Source organism: Megascapheus bottae, chromosome 7 (genome assembly GCF_031878675.1).
Source record: "Megascapheus bottae isolate mThoBot1 chromosome 7, mThoBot2.hap1, whole genome shotgun sequence".
Lineage (NCBI taxonomy): Eukaryota > Metazoa > Chordata > Mammalia > Rodentia > Geomyidae > Megascapheus > Megascapheus bottae.
The window spans coordinates 67422933-67441804 of NC_143515.1; the positions used below are offsets into that span (position 1 = coordinate 67422933).

Consider the following 18872-nt stretch of genomic DNA (forward strand, 5'->3'; position numbering starts at 1 on the left):
TGTTTACCTGCGCTTCAGTGGTGCACCAAGAGTCCTCCGGGATGGTGCCGTTTTGATTCTCTAAGAATCTTGAAAAAGTGATCCTGTAAGCCAAGTGGCACCATGTCCTGGGTTTCACACGGTCTGGAAAGGAGTCTATAAAAATTGAACAGGCAGAACGTTCTGTACAGGGGCCGAGCTGCTAAACTTTGGCCATCCCTGGCGCTTCTGTCCAAGTCGTTTTTCTCCTAGGACTTTTTTTTATTTTCTTTCCTCCTTGGAAGCTGAATGCAAATGCGCCCCCACCCAGGCGCCCCTCCGCGTGTCCTGGCGGGAGTAATCTCTTAATCTCCGCGCAGCATCCAGCAGGCAGCGGCTTGGCTTCGCGCCGGCGGTGGACTTGACTGTCCGCCGGGCTGCTGCGCCCCCCACCCCAGTCAGGAGCTCTTCAAGGGCGGCAGGGGTCCCCGGCGGCCGGGACCGTGCGCTCCCACGGCGCCTGGCCCAGGCGACCCGCTGGCGCAGAGTCCGTGTGAAGCGCGCTTGCCCGGTCAACCTGGACCCAGGGCAGGATCCCGCGCTCGGGGCGCACGGGAAAGGTCTGCGGGGTGTTTCTTGGCATTCTTTGCCCTGTGGCGTGCGGGGCCGAGCATCCACTCCAGCGGATACCTGTGGAGTGGAGTTGCGCCTCCGCCAAAGGTGTTTGGAGAGCCGCAGAGGCCCGGAGGGGGCGACTCCGGCGCGCGCCAGGAGCCGGTGGGCGAGCCGGGGTGGGGCCAGCTTAGGCCTGGGGGTGGGGCCAGGAGGGTACTCGGCCCGCCCCCTCCCCTGCCCCCGCCCCGCCCCCGCCCCGGCGGAAGCCCCGCCCCAGCCGCGCGCTCCCGTGCGCGCCCGCCCCGCCCGCGCCCTCCGCCGCCCTCGCGCCCTCCTGCCCGCGCCGGGGGCGGGCTCGCCGCGCGTGCCGGCCGGGAAGCGGGGCGAGCGGAGCGCTGGGAACCTTCGCCGCGGGGGCGGCTCCTGGGCCTGAGCGGGCGCCGCCGCCGCCGCCGCCGCCTCAGCCGAGGGGGCCGGGCCGGGAGGAGGCGGAGAGGCTGCGGCCGCCGGAGACCTTCCCGACGCCCCCGGCTGGGGCCGGGAAGAGAGCCAGGTGGGGAGCCCGCGGGGGCCGCCGGGGCTGCGGGGGAGCGGAGAGCGGGGCTGGAGCCTCCCGCCCTCGGGGAGCGGGAACGGGGCCCGCGCTGCTCCCCCCACCCCGGGCCGCGGGAGCCTGCGGGGTGTGGGGCCAAGGGAAGCGGGGATGGCGCGCGGGGAGCGGGGGTCGCTACCCGCGTGCGGCCCTGGAGTCGCCAGCCGACGGGGTTCGGGGGAGCCCAGGCGGCGCTCGGGGCTCCGCGTCCTGGCGGGAGCGTGCGCGGGGGGGGGGTCCTCGGGCGTCCGGGGCACGGCGGGGCAGGGGCGCGGGCCCCTGGCAGATGCTGCCTGTGTGCGCTCGCGGGGAGGAAGGAGGTTCTGTGTTAGGGGCGAACGAGGCAGGTCCTGGCAGAGGGCAGGTGAGGCGGGCAGGCAGGCCCTGGCAGAGGAAGGGAAGTGATTGCATATCACCCCCAAGCAAGGGGTCCTGGGGCTCCTGACGGCGAACCTGCCCACCCAGGTCACCCTCGCAAAGCAGGGTGTCCGGAGGTGAGGGAGGATGCAGCTGAGGGATGAATGATTAGGGCGAAGTTCCTGGGCCAGGCCTTGGGATTAGGGAGTCCTTCCAGCATGCTCAGCAAACCTTTATTGATTCACTGAGGTGCTTCGAGAACCGCGGTCAACCCTGGGACCAGGACCTATCATCAACCACCACCGTAATTTACTGTGGAAATGCTGGCAGTTTGGCTGGGTTGGCCTGCATGCAAAATACAAGACAGCATTAAAGGTTGCCTCTCATGCGTTATCCAGGTGTCTCCTTCATGGTTTTCTAGTATTGGGAAGTTGTAAGTTGCTTGGTTTACGGATAAACCCGGAAGGTCAGAAGAAAGATTATAGGTGGAATTTGGGAGTTTTTGAGGGATTGTCCTAGTGACATGTAAAGGTTCCTCCCCAGCAAGAATCAAGTCTGTTCACTGCGAAATCCTCAGCAGGCGGCCTAACTCCCAGCAGCGGTGCATTATTCCGCGAATGAATGCCTGAAGCTACATTTTTACTGATCGCTATCCATCAGTCTCTACGATTGGAATGGTGGATGGACTTCCCCTGTTCCTCAGTGACTCTTGCAAGGTAATCCAGGGTTTTAGGATTAGGCATGTTAAAGCAATACCTTCAACTTTCAAAGCTTTCTTGGGAGTTAGCTGTCAAGAGCTTGCGTATTGGGTTGCTGACAAGCAGCCATGCTGTTCTGGCCCTTCTCTCTCTCATTGTGTTTTTGTTTTTGTTTTTAATCGGGCATGGGTTTGAACTGGGCACCGTCCCTGGGCTCTTCAGTTCAAGGCTATAGGGCTCTATCACTTGAGCCACAGCACCACTTCTGGTTTTCTGGTGGTTAATTGGAGGTAAGCGTCTCACCGACTTTCCTGCCAGGGCTGGCTTTGACCTGTGATCCTCAGATCTCAGCCCCCTGAGTATCTAGGATCGCAAGCACCAGCCACTAGCACCTGCTCTTTCTTTCATTGTTATTTCACTGAGAAGAGTGCTTTTGCCTAGAATGCCTAGAGAAGACTTTTTTTTTTCTTTTCCATTTTTATTCCAGATCTTGGATCTTAGGTTTGTAGCAAGATAATGTTTGTGTCTCTGAGCTTCTGAAAGGGCTGGAATTCTACCTGTCCTCTACCTTGGTTGGACTTTCCATGCTGTTGTGTTCCCTTGGTTGCAGTGCCTGTTGGGTTACTTTGTCTGCCAAATTAAAACTTGACCTTTTATGAGTTCTCTGAGGATTTTTATCAGACATAAGTTGAATTACCTTAGAAGGGGATTGTGAACAGAAGATACTGCTGGCAAAGTTTTTGAGTTCTACTAAATTTTGCCTGAAACAATGTCAACTTATAGTTAGAAATTATACTTAGAGCATTAGAAATTAGATTTAGGATTCCCTCTTGTTGTTGGTTATAAGGCTTGAATGCAGGGCCAGGGCACTGTTCTTGAGCTTTTTTTTTTTTTTTTTTTTTTTGCTCAAGAATAGCACCACAGCTCCATTTTTGGTTTTCTGATGATTAATTGGCCAGTGATAGAAAGTGTCAGGTACTGGGTTTGAGGCCCTCATCTTGGACTAAAACACACACATACACACACAGATTCTTTTGAATACTTTGATTTAAGGTATAACCATTGTGTGTCTAGTAGTTCATGTTTTTCTGGGTGTCTGGGGTCTGAAATCTTAGGTGCCTTGTTTGAGGCTCTTCAATAATAGTTTAGATATTTATTTCAAAAATTGACAATATGGTTTATATATGATAAAACCCACACGGATTTCCCAGTAGAGTTTCATGTTTTGAAAAATGTATATACTTTGTTACTACTATCCCAGGCACCAAGTAGAAACTTGTATCACAGGAAAGTTCCCTGGACTGCCCCCATCTCCTCTCTTAGTTATTTCTAGCTATATAAGCTTCAGAGTGGTGGTGTGTGGTTTGCAATGGTGTCCGGTGCCTGTGGTTCCTGTAACTTAGTCTATGTGGCTTGGAATCACACTTGTTTGTAAAATACTCAACCAAACTACAAGCCTCCTTGATCTTCCTTGTCTATAGAAACTGCAGTTAGCTGTCTGTTATATCCTTTGCAGAGTTTTTTTTTTTTTTTTTTTTTTTTTTTTGGTGAGTCTTGGGGCTTGAACTTGGCTTGGGTGCTGTCCCTGAACTCTTCAGCTCAAGGCTACCACTCTACCCCTGGGCCTGGCCATTGTCCCTAAGCTCTTCAGCTCAAGGCTACCGCTCTGCCCTTGAGCCAAGCCTCACTTCCCGTTTTCTAGGGGTTAATTGGAGACAGAGAGTCTCAGGTTCTTTTGTGCCCAGGCTGGCTTTGAACCTTGATCCTCAGATCTTAGCCTCCTGAGTAGCTAGGATTACAGGTGTGAGCCACTGCACCTGGCTTGCAGAGCTTCCTTTATACATAGGTAATGCAGAATAAAAAACACTAATATCCCATTATATTACTTACACCATACAGTCTGCAATTTGTTCCTAACAAATTTTTTAGTTGTATCATTTTACATACATTGGTTGTACAAGGCAGTTTTTTTCTCTTTATTTGTATTTTCAAGTAATTGTACAAAAAAGATTCCATTTAACATATCTATTTTTAAGATATATCTTGTTCAGTACCATCCTTCTAAAGGGGCTTAATTGTGATGTTTCCTTTTCTTTCTTTTTCTTTTTTTTTTGCCACTCCTGCGCTTGAGCTCAGGGCCTGAGCACTGTCCTTGTGTTTTTCTCAAGGCCAGAACCCACAGCACCACTCCTGGCTTTTTCTGTGTGTTTGGGAGGAATTGAACCCAGGTCTTCGAAGCACTCTATCACTAGGCCAAACTCCTGGTCTGTCATTGTGATAGTTCCATACATGATACAATCATGTATCAGGATTAGTCTAATTCTCTCTCTTATCTCTATTATTCCCCCACTCTTCCCTTCTTAATTTAACAGGTTTCATTGTTCTATTTTCATACATACAAATAAACTACATCAACTGGCTTCATTCTCATTTACCCTCTTCTAACATAACTTCTTTTTTTTTTTTGGCCAGTCCTGGGACTTGAACGCAGGGCCTGAGCACTATCCTTGGGCTTTCTCAAGGCTAGAACTTGACCCACAACACGACTCCTGGCCTTTTCCTTGTGGTACCAAGGAATCAAACCCTGGTCTTGGTGCATGCTAGGCAAGCACTCTACCACTAGACCAAACTCCCATCCCCTCAGTGTAATATTTCCATCATTTCCATACATGAATACAAGGTATCAGGATTAGTTTTACCCTTTCTGTTATTCCCACTCTTCCCCTTCTTTAAAACAAGTAACAGGCTTCATTGTTGTATTTTCATACATACAAGTAAACTACATCAACTGGCTTCGTTTTCATTCACTGTCTTCTTGAGATCTTTTTATATTGACACATGGGATCTACTTGAGTCATCGTCACAATTTCCCATGGAGTATATATTATTACCATATTGTAGTTTATCTAATTCTCTTCTTACTAATGCTCATTGCTCAGTGAATGAGAAGTAGCATTGCTGGATCAGAGGGGTGCACATTTTAAAATTATAATTGAAGATTTAACTATATCTGTCTGAAGATAGGGTCCATTTACTTTTTACTGCTGAACATAAACTTCAGTCATGGTTTGTGTGTCTTTCCCTTAGTGAGGAACCAGTTGCTTTGGATGCTAATTCTTTGGTAGGTGTACATGTTGCAAATGCGTCCCACTGGCCCTAGGCAGTTCCTTTCCCTTTTCTTAACACTGTGTTTTGCTGGATAAAAGTTTTAGTATCATATCCATGAAAAACTTCTCTTAAGTGGCTTATTTGTGTGTATATGTGTTTAAAAATAAATGTTCTGAGGCTGGGACTTTGGCCTTATTGTTTGAGTGCTTGCCTACCACTTCGTGCTTGCATGCACGAAGACCTAGGTTCAATTCCTCCATACCACATACATAAAAAAGCCAGAAGTGGTGCTGTGGCCCAAGTGGTAGAGCTCTAGACTTGAGAAAACCCACGGACAGTGCCCGGGCCCTGAATTTGAGGCCCAGGAGCTCAGGGTAAGAATTATGTATTCTTGTCCATTCTGGCTGCTTTTCCCTTAGTTAGTGATGTACATTTAAGGTTTATGTTTATGGTTGGATAACTCATTTCTTTTTCCTTACTTCTTTGAAGTACATTTCTTTTTCCTTTTCATCCTTTTCTTCCCCCTTCCACCTTCTTCTTTCTCCTCCTCTCTCTTCTTCTGTTTCTCCTCTTTCCTCCTCCTCTTCTTTTGCCAGTCCTGAGGCTTGAACTCAAGGCCTAGGCACTGTCCATGGACACTTTTGTTCAAGGCTAGTGCTCTGCCAGTTGAACCACAGCACCACTTCTGGCTTTTTTCTGAGTATGTGGTACTGACAAATCGAACCTAGGGCTTTGTGCATGCTAGGTGAGCACTTTACCACTAGGCCACGCTCCTGGCCCCATTTCTTCTTGCCTTTTTAAATTATCTTTAAGTAGTTGTACAAAGGGGTTACCATTCAGAATGTCAGTTTATAAATACAGTGCATCTTAATCTCCCAATCCCTTCACTGGTAGCTTTTCTCTCTCTCTCTCTCTCTCTCTCTCTCTCTCTCTCTCTCTCTCTCTCTCTCTGTCTCTGTCTCTTTCTCTCTCTCTGTCTGTCTCTCTCTGTCTCTCTCTCTGTCTCTCTGTCTATCTCTGTCTATCTATCTTTCTTTCTTTCTTTTTTTCTTTCTTTCTTTTTTTGTGGGTCATGGGGCTTGAACTCTGGGCCTGGGTACTGTCCCTGAGCTCTTCAGCTCAAGGCTCTGACAGCTTATTTCTTTTTAGCATTGAATAATAATCCATTGTATAGAAGTACCAGTTTGTTCATTCACTTATTAAAAGACATGTTGGTTGCTTCTAGTTTTTGGCAATTCAGAATTAAGCTGCTATAATCTTCTTCTGTGTGCGGGTTTTTTTTTTAAGTAGACATTTTTAACTTACTAGGGGTAAATACCTAGGAGCACAATGCCAAATCATATGGCAAAAATATGTTTAGCTGCCTAGACATTCTCAGTGGTTTTTGGGATTTGTGTCCAAGTACTCTAAATATACTTATAAAATAAGTCTATCAAACTGTTCACAAACAGTTTATTTGGAATGAATTCATATTCAACTGTTGCAGTTTTGGCTGCCTTTCTTAGTATTGTAGCCCTTTATATGTTTGAAGTTTTGATTTAAAGGCTCACCCGAGTGTACTTTTTTTTTTTTTTTTTGGCCGTTCTGGGGCTTTAACTCAGGACATGGATGCTGTCCATGAGCCTCTTTGTGCTCAAGCTAGCATTCTACCACTTGAGCCACAGTGCCACTTGGCTTTTTCTGAGTAGTTCACTGGGGATGAGAGCCTCACAGTCTTTCCTGCCCGAGCTGGCTTTGAACTGAGCTTATTAGATCTCAGCCTCCTGAATAGCTAGGATTTTAGGCATGTACTTGTACTTTTGGTTGATTTATTTTTGATAATTCTGGGGTTTGAGCACAGGGCATTGAACTTGCTTGGCAGGTGCTACATTGTTGAGTCTGTCATTCCTCTGGCTCGTGTTTTCTTAACTTTTTGTTGTTGTTGTTGTTTGTTTGTTTGTTTGTGGGTTATGGGGCTTGAACTAGGCCTGGACGCTGCCCCTGAGCTCTTCAGCTCAAGGCTACCACCCTATCTTTGGGCCTGGGCATTGTCCCTGAGCTATTCTGCTCTAAGGCTACCACCCTACCCATGAGCCAAGCCCCACTTCCCATTTTCTAGAGGTGAATTGGAGATAAGAGTCTCAGGTGCTTTTCTGCTGGATTTGAACCTTGATCCTCAGATTCAGCTTCCTGAGTAGCTAGGATTATAGGCGTGAGCCACCTGCCTGGCTTTCTTACTGTTTTTGAGCTAAGGTCTTGCTTCTTGCCTGGGCATGTGTGTAGTGTGTGATCCATTTAATTTAGGCTTCATTTTGTGGCCAGAATGGTAGGTGTGTATCACCATACCCAGCTCTGAGTTGAGTACTTTCTTTTGTTTGGACTGGCCTTAAATGATGATCCTCCCAATTTCAGTCTCTCAGGTAGGCAGGGTTACCAGTGCTAGCTTCTGACTTTGCTTCCTATGTCTGTGCTCACCTTCTGTATGTGGAGGTATTACAGGTGTTTCACTAACCTGTGAGACCCCAGTCTTGAGTCAGAGATGATAATACTGGGCTGGGAGCTGGTTTTTGCAGATCGTTGGGTTATTTTAGACCTTAGCACAGACTGTGCTTCTAGGTTCACTTCTTGGTTATGAGCCTATCTTCCCACTCCTCCAAACGCATTACATAACTGTCATTCTAGGCAGAGACTGGTAGCTGCTTGCTTTCAGCTGCAGCCTCATGTCTGGCCTTCAGCAGCAAGTCTGGCTCAGGAATCTCTGCTTCTGTATACTCCTTTGTTTTGTGGTATTATTGCCCCACAGAAAGAACTGATGAATACAAGTGGTTCTAAACTTGGAATCCAGCAAGCTTATAGCTTCATCCTGTTCAAATTTGTGAACCTGTTCTTAATCTGATTCAGATGGGGTTTATCTTGTTTTTGGGCATTACATCTGGGTTTTAGCTTAAAATGTCTTTCCAGGGCCCGGAGTTTGGCATAGTGGTAGAATGCTTGCCTACCATGCACGAAGATCCAGGTTCAATTCCAAAGGAGTGAAAAAGAAAGTATACTTGTTGATGATTTATGAACCGGTCACCCTTGTGTACATAACCTTAACAATAACAGTACAGGCAGTGAGAACGTTGAAGGTGCCCCCACTGATCAAGATGCATTGTATTCATAAACTGCTTTGTTAAATGCCACTTCCATTGTACCAGAGTGGGGAAAAAGTCTTTCCACTGACATGTCCAGGGATGCCTCAAAGTATCTGCTTCCTGACTACGCTGACTAAAGGACTTTAGTTGAAGAGGTTCCTTTTTCAACTTTTAACTTTTTTTTTTTTTGCCAGTCCTGGGCTTGAGCTCAGGGCCTGAGCACTGTCCTTGAACTTTCTCAAGGCTAGAGCTCTACCACTTGAGCCTCAGCACCACTTTCGGCTTTTTTCTATGTATGTGGTACTGAGGAATCGAACCCGGTCTTCATGCATGCTAGGCAAGCATTCCACCACTAGGCCAAACTTCCGGCCCAACTTTCAACTCTCTACCACGTTTTCCTCCCTGTTGCATTGGCCAGCCAGTGATTATCATAGCATTTTAATCTTTCCCTGAGTGGAAATGCTTCCAGTGTTTTACTAGTAGATATAATGCTTCCTGAAGGTTTCTGGTAGATGTCTTTTGTCAATTGAAGGAAGTTTTTTTTTGTTTGTTTTGGCAGTCCTGGGGCTTGAACTCAGAACTTGAATGATGTCCTTGGACTTTCTTTTTCTTTTCTTTTCTTTTCTTTTCTTTTTTGCCAGTCCTGAGCTTGAGCTCAGGGCCCGAGCACTGTCCTTGCACTTTTTTAAGGCTAGAGCTCTACCACTTAAGCCACAGCTCTGCTTCCAGCTTTTTCTTTGCATGTAGTACTGTGGAATCGAGCCCGACCCGGGTCTTCATGTATGTTAGGCAAGCACTGTACCACAAGGCCAAACTCCTGGCCCATCAGCTTGTGTTTTTTTTTTTTTTTATTGAATATTGAATTTTTTTTTTTTTTTTTTTTGCCAGTCCTGGGCTTAAGCTCAGGGCCTGAGCACTGTCCTTGGATTTTTCTCAAGGCTAGAGCTCTACCACTTGAGCCTTAGCACCACTTCCGGCTTTTTCTAAGTATGTGGTACCGAGGAATCGAACCCGGGTCTTCGTGCATGCTAGGCAAATATTGAGTATTGAATTTTATCAAGGGAATTTGGGGATATTTTTTTAAATTACCATTATTTTTATGTTTAGAATGTTGGAAGTAAAACACATCTTTCTGTGCTGGAAAAACTAGAATTTACTTGTGAATTATTTCTAACAAAAAAAGCTTTTAAAGAAAACATATTTTGGATTTGAATTTTCACATAACACTGTATATAAATAAAAACAAGAATAAATTGCTAGTTGTGTAACCGTGGCTCTTGTCTGTAATCCTGGCTATTTAGGAGACTGAGGCTTGAGGACCACAGCTCAAAGCCTGGGCAGGAAAATCCTGTGAGAATCTTACCACCAATTAAACACCAAAAAAACAAAAGTGGAGCTGTGACTCACTGATAGAGTATCAGCCTTTAGTGAAGAAGTCAAGCAAGAGTATAAGGCCTTGCATTCAAGCCAAGAAGAGCTGGGGGGAGAGGGAGGTTGGGGTGGGGAAAGAAAGGAAGGAAGGGAAAGAAGAGAGAGAGAGAGAGAGGCCTGGGAGTTTGGCCTAGTGGTAGAGTCCTTGCCTAGCATGCATGAAGACCCAGGTTCCATTTTTCAGTACCACATACATAGAAAAAAGCTGGTAATGGTGCTGTGGCTCAAGTGGTAGAGCTCTAGCCTTGAGAAAGCCCAAGGACAGTGGTTAGGCCCTAAGTTCAAGACCCAGGACTGGTTAAAAAAAGATAAAAAGAATAAACTGCTGTGATAATCCAGTTTTCACCAAATATCTTTAAAATTGAGCCTCACTATAACTGAAGTAGTACACTGTAATCAAATGGTGTCTGATAGTATCAGTATTGATAACTGACATTTATTAGGTTAATTTTGGGCCAGGTGTAGTGTGGCTAGTTCCATAGCTGTAGGTTAAATTTCCTTATTTTTTCCTCCCTCCCCCCCCCTCAGTTGTATAGTGCTTATATTCATTGCCTGTCATTGGCTAGGTGGGTGCTCTACCATTTGAACCATACTTTAGCCCTTTCTTTGCTTTAGTTATTTTTTGGACAGACTTTCATATATATATATATATTTATACATTTAAAATTTATTTATTTATTTTTTGTCTGAGACCATCTTTGGGCAATGATCACTTTATCTATAGTCCCCTGTGTATCTGAGATGACATGTGTGGACTACACCTGCCTTGTTGATTGAAATGGAGTCTTGCTAAATTTATTGTCCAGGCTGGCTTTGAACTGTGATCCTCCTTATCTCCACCTCCCAAGTAGCTGGAATTACAGATGCAGACTACCATGCCTGGCTGCTATATAGTTCTTATTTCTATAATCCTGCTTTAGTCGTTATGTCTGATATAGTCCTATCTTCTCATTTGTGTGTGTGTGTGTGTGTGTGTATTTAAAGTAGTAGTCTTAAAAATGAGGAGCATGGAAACTGGGTGCTGGTGGCTCACACCTATAATCCTAGCTACTCAGGAGGCTGGGTCAAAGCCAGCCTGGACACAAAAAGTCCATGAGACTCTTATCTCCACTTAACCACCAGAAAACTGGAAGTGGTGCTGCGGCTTGAGTGCTAGAGCCTTAACCTTGAGTTGAAGAGCTCAGGGACAATGCCCAGGCCCAGAGTTCAAGCCCCACAACAGATGTGGGGGGAGGGGCGGAGGAAGTGTGGGGCTTGCCTAGCATACATGAAGGTCTGGGTTCAATTTCTTGTGACTAAATACATAGAAAAAGGTGGAAGTGGTGCTGTGGCTCAAATGGTAGAGCTCTAGCCTTGAAGAAATCCCAAGGACAGTGCTCAGGCCCTGAGTTCAAGCCCCAGAACTGGCAAAAATTAAAACAAAAATAGAAATGAGAAGCATGCAGAATGTACCTTTAGGCAAAGAAAAAAATGGTGACTAAGATTTCCTGCTATTTGATCCCGATGTTACACTTCATCTGTATGCCTTGTGCAGTCAGCTAGGCACCTGCCTACTCTGTGCCAGAATAGGTTACAGCTCACCACACCTGGCCTAGTGTTTTTTCAGATTATATATCTGATCTGAAAGAATGATTCTTGCTAAATAAATAACAAGGTAGCCACAAAGAAGCTGGACGGTGAAGCTTCAGGGTTGACTGAGAAGTGAGGTGTAATATAAACACATTTGAAGAGCAAGAAAGGCAGAGTGGAAACTTCCATTATTTATGAGCTTTTCCAGACAAGTGCAGATGCCATAAGTGATCATCCGATCAACTAATATACAGGCTTTTTTTTTTTGCCAGTCCTGAGGCTTGAACCTCAGGGTCTAAGTATTGTCCTTGGGATTTCTCAAGGGTAGAACTCTGCCACTTGAGCCACAGCACCACTACCTGCTTTGTTCTATGTGTGTGGTACGGAGGAATTGAACCCTGGTCTTCATGAATGCTAGGCAAGCACTCTACCACTAGGCCAAACTGTCGGCCATAATATGCAGAGTTTTTTTTTTTTTTTTTTTTTTTTGCCAGTTCTGGGCTTGAGCTCAGGGCCTGAGCACTGTCCTTGGACTTTCTCAAGGCTAGAGCTCTACCACTTGAGCCTCAGCACCATTTACGGCTATTTTCTATGTATGTGGTATGGAGGAATTGAACCAGGTCTTCGTGCATGCTAAGCTAGCACTCTACCACAAAGCCAAACTCTCAGTAGTTTTTTAAAAAAAACAAACAGAGACCAAAAAGCCTTATAAGCCTAGCATTTGTGGCTAGCACAGGCACAAAAGGACTTGAGACTCTTATCTTCAGTTAAACTCCAGAAAGGGGGTAATGGGGCTTGGCTCAAGGGTAGGGTGGGTAGCCTTGAGCTGAAGAGCTCAGGGCCAGTGCCCAGGCTGAGACCCACAAAAAAATGAGTACTGTGATTACTGCAAACTGTAACAAAAATCTTACTGCAAAGCCATAAATAGGTACTTCCATAGAAGAAAGCACATTGTCTCTAGGAATTGAAAAAATACAAGTCAAGACCACAGTGAGATGATATCCAATACTTGTGGAATTTGCAAAATGCTGTGGCAAGTGTTGTGGGGGACTTAAGCCCCCTCAGGAGCTCTGCAGTGTCCCTGACAGCAGCGATTTAGATGAACTTTGAAAAAACAGACCTGCAGTTCTTCTTCTGGTTGTAGTCCAAAGACAAACTGCTGCCCCAATACAACACGTGACAAGTAGAAAAGTGTTTGTATAAGCCTCATTCCTAGTCTGAAGAAACAAAACAAAGTCTACTACCTGGAAGCTACCCAGATTGCATCAGCAGCAGAGTAGATGATTGAAAGGTAGTTTACAGCAGTCACAATGAATGGGCAGCAATAGGGTACAAGCAGATGACTTAGCAGCATGATGTTTGATGAAAAGTCCCTGAAGTCTTACCTGCAGTAAGATACCTTTTCTGCTTGAGGATGAAATTTGTATAGCATTTATTTTACCATGCAATTCCTTGTTTTATAGCTCTCTAAGCACTACTATTACATAATTTTGTAACATTTTCATCACCTCAAAAAAGTAACTCTGTACTCAGTAGTAACCTCCTGGGAACTAGTGATTTATATTTTTGGTTGCTATAGATATGCCTGTTCTGGGTTTATATATATATAGGATTGTTAAATATATGACTTTTTTTTTTTTTGCCACTTCTAGGTCTTGAACTCAGGGCCTGAGCACTGTCCTTTGGCTTTTTCCTCAAGGCTAATGCTCTGCCACTTGAGCCACAGCACCACTTCTGGTTTTTTTGTATGTATGTGGTACTGAGGAATTGAACCCGGGTCTTCGTGCATGCTAGGCAAGCATTTTACCACTAGTCCAAACTCCCAGCCTTATATGACTTTTTTTTCATATATTTTTTATTGTAATTAATAGAAGGGTTACATTATATTCATCAGATAGAAGGTGCATTACTTCACAAACATTGATACCCTTTCTCATGTCTTGGTCCCCATTTCCCTCCCCCCACATCCCCTATATGACTTTTCTTTTCTTTGCCAGTCCTGGTGCTTGGACTCAGGGCCTGAGCACTGTCCTGGGGCTTTTTCCTTAAGGAAAGGGCTCTTCCACTTGAGCCACAGCACCATTTCTGGCTTTTTTGTATGTGGTACTGAGGAATTGAACCCTAGTCTTCGTGCATGCTATGCAAGCACTCTACCACTAGGCCACACTCTCACCCCATGGCTTTTTTTTTTTTTTGCCAGTCCTGGGACTTGAACTCAGGGCCTGAGCACAGTCCTTGGGCTTTTTCTTCAAGGCTAATGCTCTGCCACTCTAGCCACAGCACCACTTCTGGCTTTTCTATTTTTGTGGTACCGAGGAATCGAACCTGGATCTTTCTGCATGCTAGGCAAGCACTCTACCACTAGGCCAAACTCCTGGCCTCCCAAGTACTGTTTTTTGTTTTTTATCTTTTAATTGAAATATTTTATTAGCACTGATTTTTGCATCATATTTGGTACTGGGTTTTTAATTCAAGGTCTTGTGCTTGCTAGGCAGACACTTAGCTAGTGTTTTTTTTTTTAATGCATTGGTTGTTTTTGAGGTAGGGTCTTACTTTTTGCGTGGACTGGCCTGGATTGCAATCCTCCTGCTTTTGCTTCCCACCATAGGTGGATGACAGGAGCATGATATGTGACCTTTTGTGATTTCTTCCATTTATCACAGAATTCTTACAGTTCATCCTTATTGTGGCATGCATTGATACTTTATTCCTTTTTATGTTTGAGTAGTATTCCATTATATATGTATTTTTTTCCACAGTTGATAAGAAAATATAACAACACAGTTTTTTTGTTTTTGTTTTTTGCCAGTCCTGGGCCTTGAACTCAGGGCCAGGGCACTGTTCTTGGGATTTCTCAAGGCTAGAGCTCTACCACTTGAGCCATAGCACCATTTCTGGCTTTTTTTTGTATGTATGTGGTACCGAGGAATTGAACTCAGGTCTTTGTGTATGCTAGGCAAGCACTCTACCACTAGGCTAAACTCCTGGTCCCATTAACACAGGTTTTTGAAAAACTACTTTTTTTTTGTTTTTTTGGACAGTTCTGGGGCTTGAACTCAGGGCCTGACCACTGTCCTTGGGCTTTCTCAAGGGTAGTGCTCTACCGCAGTACCACTTCTGGCTTTTTCTATGTATGTGGTACTGAGGAATGGAACTCAGGTCTTCATTCATGCGAGGCAAGCAACTCTATCACTAGGCCAAACTCCCTACCCTGAAAAACTACTCTGTTAACTGAATCTTGGCACATTTGTTAAAAATATATGCACCATATATTAATTTATTTCATATCCTTGTGCTAATACTTACTATATATGCTGTGCCTTGTGGTACATTCATGGATTTGATTTGCTAATATTCTGTTTAGATCTCATACACCTACCTGTGTTTGTAACACTGGTTTAGTAGATTTCTTTTTTGTGTGTGTGCTGCTTTTGTTTGATTTTGCTATGCGGTGGTGTATGGTCATTTTCTGAAAGAGATCTTAGAGCTTTGAGTCTAGATACTCAAAAAAATGATAAATTCAATCTGCTTAATAGCTATAGGGTCACCCAGTATTGCTGTCTCATCTCTGTACTTCTAGCTACTCAAGAGGCAAAGATCAAGAGGATCATGATTTGAGGTCAGTCAGGGCAAAAAGCCAGACTGCCAAAAATAACCAGAGCAAAGGGGGCTGGGCAAGTGATAGAGCATTTGCCTATAAAGTGCTAGGCCTTTAGTGCAATCTCACAGTCATGGCCCAAATTAAAATGTTATGGTTACATTTTAGTTATCAAGTTCTGGTAATTTTGGGTTTTTTTTTGAACAATTGGTTAGTTTCATCTAACTTAGCATATTTATGGCTGTTGATAGGATTTTTCCGTTGTATATCTTAGGATGTTAGTGGGTTCTGTACTAATAAACTCTTTCAGTGGTGAAATTAGCAATTTAGACTTCTGGGGTTTTTTGGGGGGGTGGGGTGGGGAGGAGGTTATTGGGCTTGAACTCTGGGCCTGGGCACTGTCCCTGAGCTCTTCAACTCAGTACTACTACCCTACCCCTTTTGTCACAGCCCCCCTTCCTGTTTTCCAGAGGTTAATTGGAGATAAGAATCTCAGGTTCTTTTGTGCCTGGGCTGGCTTTGAACCATGATCCTCAGATCTCAGCCTCCTGAGTAGCTGAGATTACAGGTATGAGCGGGGATTACAGGTATGAGCCATGGAGACTGCCTTAGACCTCTTTGTTTTTAATCTTTATCTTACTTATCACTTTCATTGATCTTTGTTGCTGAAAGAACTAGCTTTTCATTTCTTTGAGTAGTGTCTTAGTGAATCCTTTAAGTGTCTTTTGGTCAGGTTACCTGTCTTCTATTTTTTTTTTTTTGTAGTGGGACTTGAATTCAGGGCTTGGGTATGGTTCCTGAGCTCTTCAGCTCCAGGCTACCACCACTTCTGGTTTTCTGGAGGTTAATTGGAGTCTTACAGACTTGGACTTTAGTGCTTCGGCTGGCTTTTAACTGTGATCTTCAGATTTCAACTTCCTCGGTAGCTAGAATTACAGACGTGAGCCACCTTGCCTGGCTGATTTCAGTTTTTATGAGCTTGATGATGTTTGTTTGCTTTCTTGGTGCTTGTTTCCTGTGCCCTTGAAAAGAAGGCGTGTTTTGTCATTGTTAGGTGTAGTGTTGCTTAGAGTCAATTATCTCCTAGGTTGGAGGAACTGGTCCCCCACCATCCTTGTCTCTCCATTTTCCTGTGCTCTGTAGTGAGGTTGTTCCACATAAATGTTTCTAATATAATTGGTCACAGAGTGGAATGTTGTGGAATCTTGTGATTTGGGAAAATTTGCATGCAGTAAGATGCGTGTGTGTGTGTGTGTGTGTGTGTGTGTAGCATTGTTTTCTTTGTTGATGGATGTAGTCCATGAATCCACTCTTAACAATAGGTGCGTCACCCTGAAAATCCCTCCGTGCTCCATCTACTCATCTAGCAACCACCTATAGTTTTTTTTTTTTTGCCAGTCCTAGGGCTTTAACTCAGGGCCTGTCCACTGTCCTTAGGCTTTCTCCAGGCTAGCACTCTACCATTTGAGCCATGGCACCACTTCCAGCTTTTTCTTTTATATGGTGTGACTCTTTAAGTTGGGTGGAAAGCAACTGCTGCCCAAGTGAGGTGACCCATTGAAGATCAGTGTTTAAATAAATATTCCTAGTGGATCCATTTCTTTGTATGTCTGCGGGATGACCTACAGGAAAAGGGGTGTGAAGAGGGCTTAGGTCATGAGGTCATAGAATTTTATTTGTTCATTAATGTGGACAAAGATTTGGCAGTGAAAGTGGGGAAAGGGTGGATATGAGAGTGATTGTGAGGAAGGAAATGGCAGCACTTGAGTTAGAGTGTGGAGGGGATAATTGGGAGGTACTGCTTGTCTTTAGATTGTGTGGCTAAGAAAAGGCAGAGTGCCAGAAGTCCAAGTAGAAGGAAGAAGAAAGTGTTGATCTTCAAGGTCGTCTTCAAGGTTAAGAGTGACAAATCTAATCCCTCTGTGGTAGAGGGATTAGGTTCTTGCACGCGGAACTGTTAAAAGAGTAATTACAGAGATATGTATATTGGGATACAAAAAGCCCTGGCCTAGGAAATCATTTAAGTCAATCTTAGTTTATGTGTGACTATAGGAGGATTTTATGTAAGATGGATTATATGCTGGTTGAAATGAAAAGACTTGATATCTTAATTCCCCCGGTACCTGACCTTAGAAAGGATTTGAGCATGACTGTTGTATTTTTGAGGTTATTCTAGGTAAACCTGTAGAGGAGTAGGAAGTGAAATAGAAACTTGGAGATAGAAAATAAGACATTTGTTGTCACACTTGTTACCAGTGTGGTAATTGGAGCTCAGTCCCACTGGGAATCTTCGGAACAGGGCAGAACATGTGTTTCAGAGGGCTGAGGGCACTATAGTCCTTCTGTACATACGTCCCCATCAGTCATTGTTTAATATTGTTTCTAGCATGGCTAGGAATGTGGCCTCGTGGTAGAATGCTTTGCCTAGCATGTACGAAGCCTTTGCCCTCCACAAAAAAAGTTTCTAGGGATGGTAGATCTATAGTATAGCAGGTTCACCATGTAGGAACGAGTAGACTTCAGAGATTAGAGAAAGCCATCAGATTAATAAACCACAAACCTAAAGCAGTTGGTGGTGCAGTGTATCTGGATCTGGTAAAGCTTAGGGGAGGAGGTTGTGCTTCTGACTCCTTTCTCAACACCTTGCCAAACAGTACCAGCATTTCCAACTCATTTCTTACAGGCCATCATTTAAACATTCTATTTCAGACTTAAGAGAGTTGCTCAGCAGCAGTTAGTTCTGCTCCAGGTGTCCTATTGAATATCAACTCCTGATTTATTAGCTAATACCCACGCTCTAATAAACCTTCTACATTAACCCCCAAACCAAACTGAGCAAATACGTTTTTAGATATAATACTAGAAGTATCAAATTCATGAAACTAAAAAAAATTCCTAAGTTGAACCTTGTCAAAATTAACTGCTCTGAAAAGATTCTATGAAGTGAATGAAAAAGCTGAGAATAAAACTATTTTCAGAACACATTTTGCTTATTTACTTATTTATTGGCTATTCCTGGGGCTTGAACTCAGGGTCTGGGCACTGTCCCTGAGCCTCTTTGTGTTCAAGGCTTGTCCTCAACTATTTGAGTACAATGCTACTTCTGGTTTTTAATTTTTATGCCATACTGAGGAATCAAACCCAGGGCTTCATGCATGTTAGGCAAGTACTCTACCACTAGCCACATTCCCAGCCATCAGAACACATTTCTGGTGAGAACTTGTATCCAAATTATAGAAATGATCTAGGGAAGTCAACAACAAGGAAGAATGGGTTACCTTTATTTAGTTCTATTTTGATTTACCAGAGTTTGATAGTTTTTCTTATATTGATCTTGTACATAAAATATCTAGAGTTATACCTAAGAATTGGCTCCCCCCTTCCCTTTTTTTTTGTCAGTTGTGGGAATTGAAGTCTGGGCCAGGGTGTTATCCTGGAGCTCTTCAGCTCAAGGCTGCCGCCCTACCCCTTGAGCCACAGTTTCACTTAAGAATCACATTTTTATGCAGTCATTATATTCAGTGAACATTATGTAAAAATTGAAGTGTATAACTTGAGTGAAAGGGCGGGCTGAGGAAAAAGTGGGGGAGGGTGATGGTGACATTGATCAAGAAGCATTGAACTTTTTTTTTTAAAGTTTTGTTAAAACTCATTGAGAGAAAAGAAAAATTACTTTAAAATGATCATTTGAAAGCCACATATCTAAACAAATTAAGATATCATTACTTTTAGCACTTAATTTTACTATCACATTAAGTAGCTTGCATATATCATAGCTTTTTCCCCTGTTTTCTTTTCTTTTTCTGTTTTTAAGTACTGGTAGGGTTGAACTT

At 44.2% G+C, this 18872-nt stretch overlaps 1 protein-coding gene across 1 annotated transcript in view; it reads left to right on the forward strand.

The window, feature by feature from the left end:
- The first annotated feature begins 935 nt into the window (after positions 1-935).
- Positions 936-18872, forward strand: part of Dtnb (dystrobrevin beta) — a 185181-nt gene continuing 167244 nt past the window's right edge. Inside the window, 1 exon segment of the mRNA XM_090337586.1 lies at positions 936-1126. The gene's annotated coding sequence lies outside the window, so the exon portion shown is untranslated.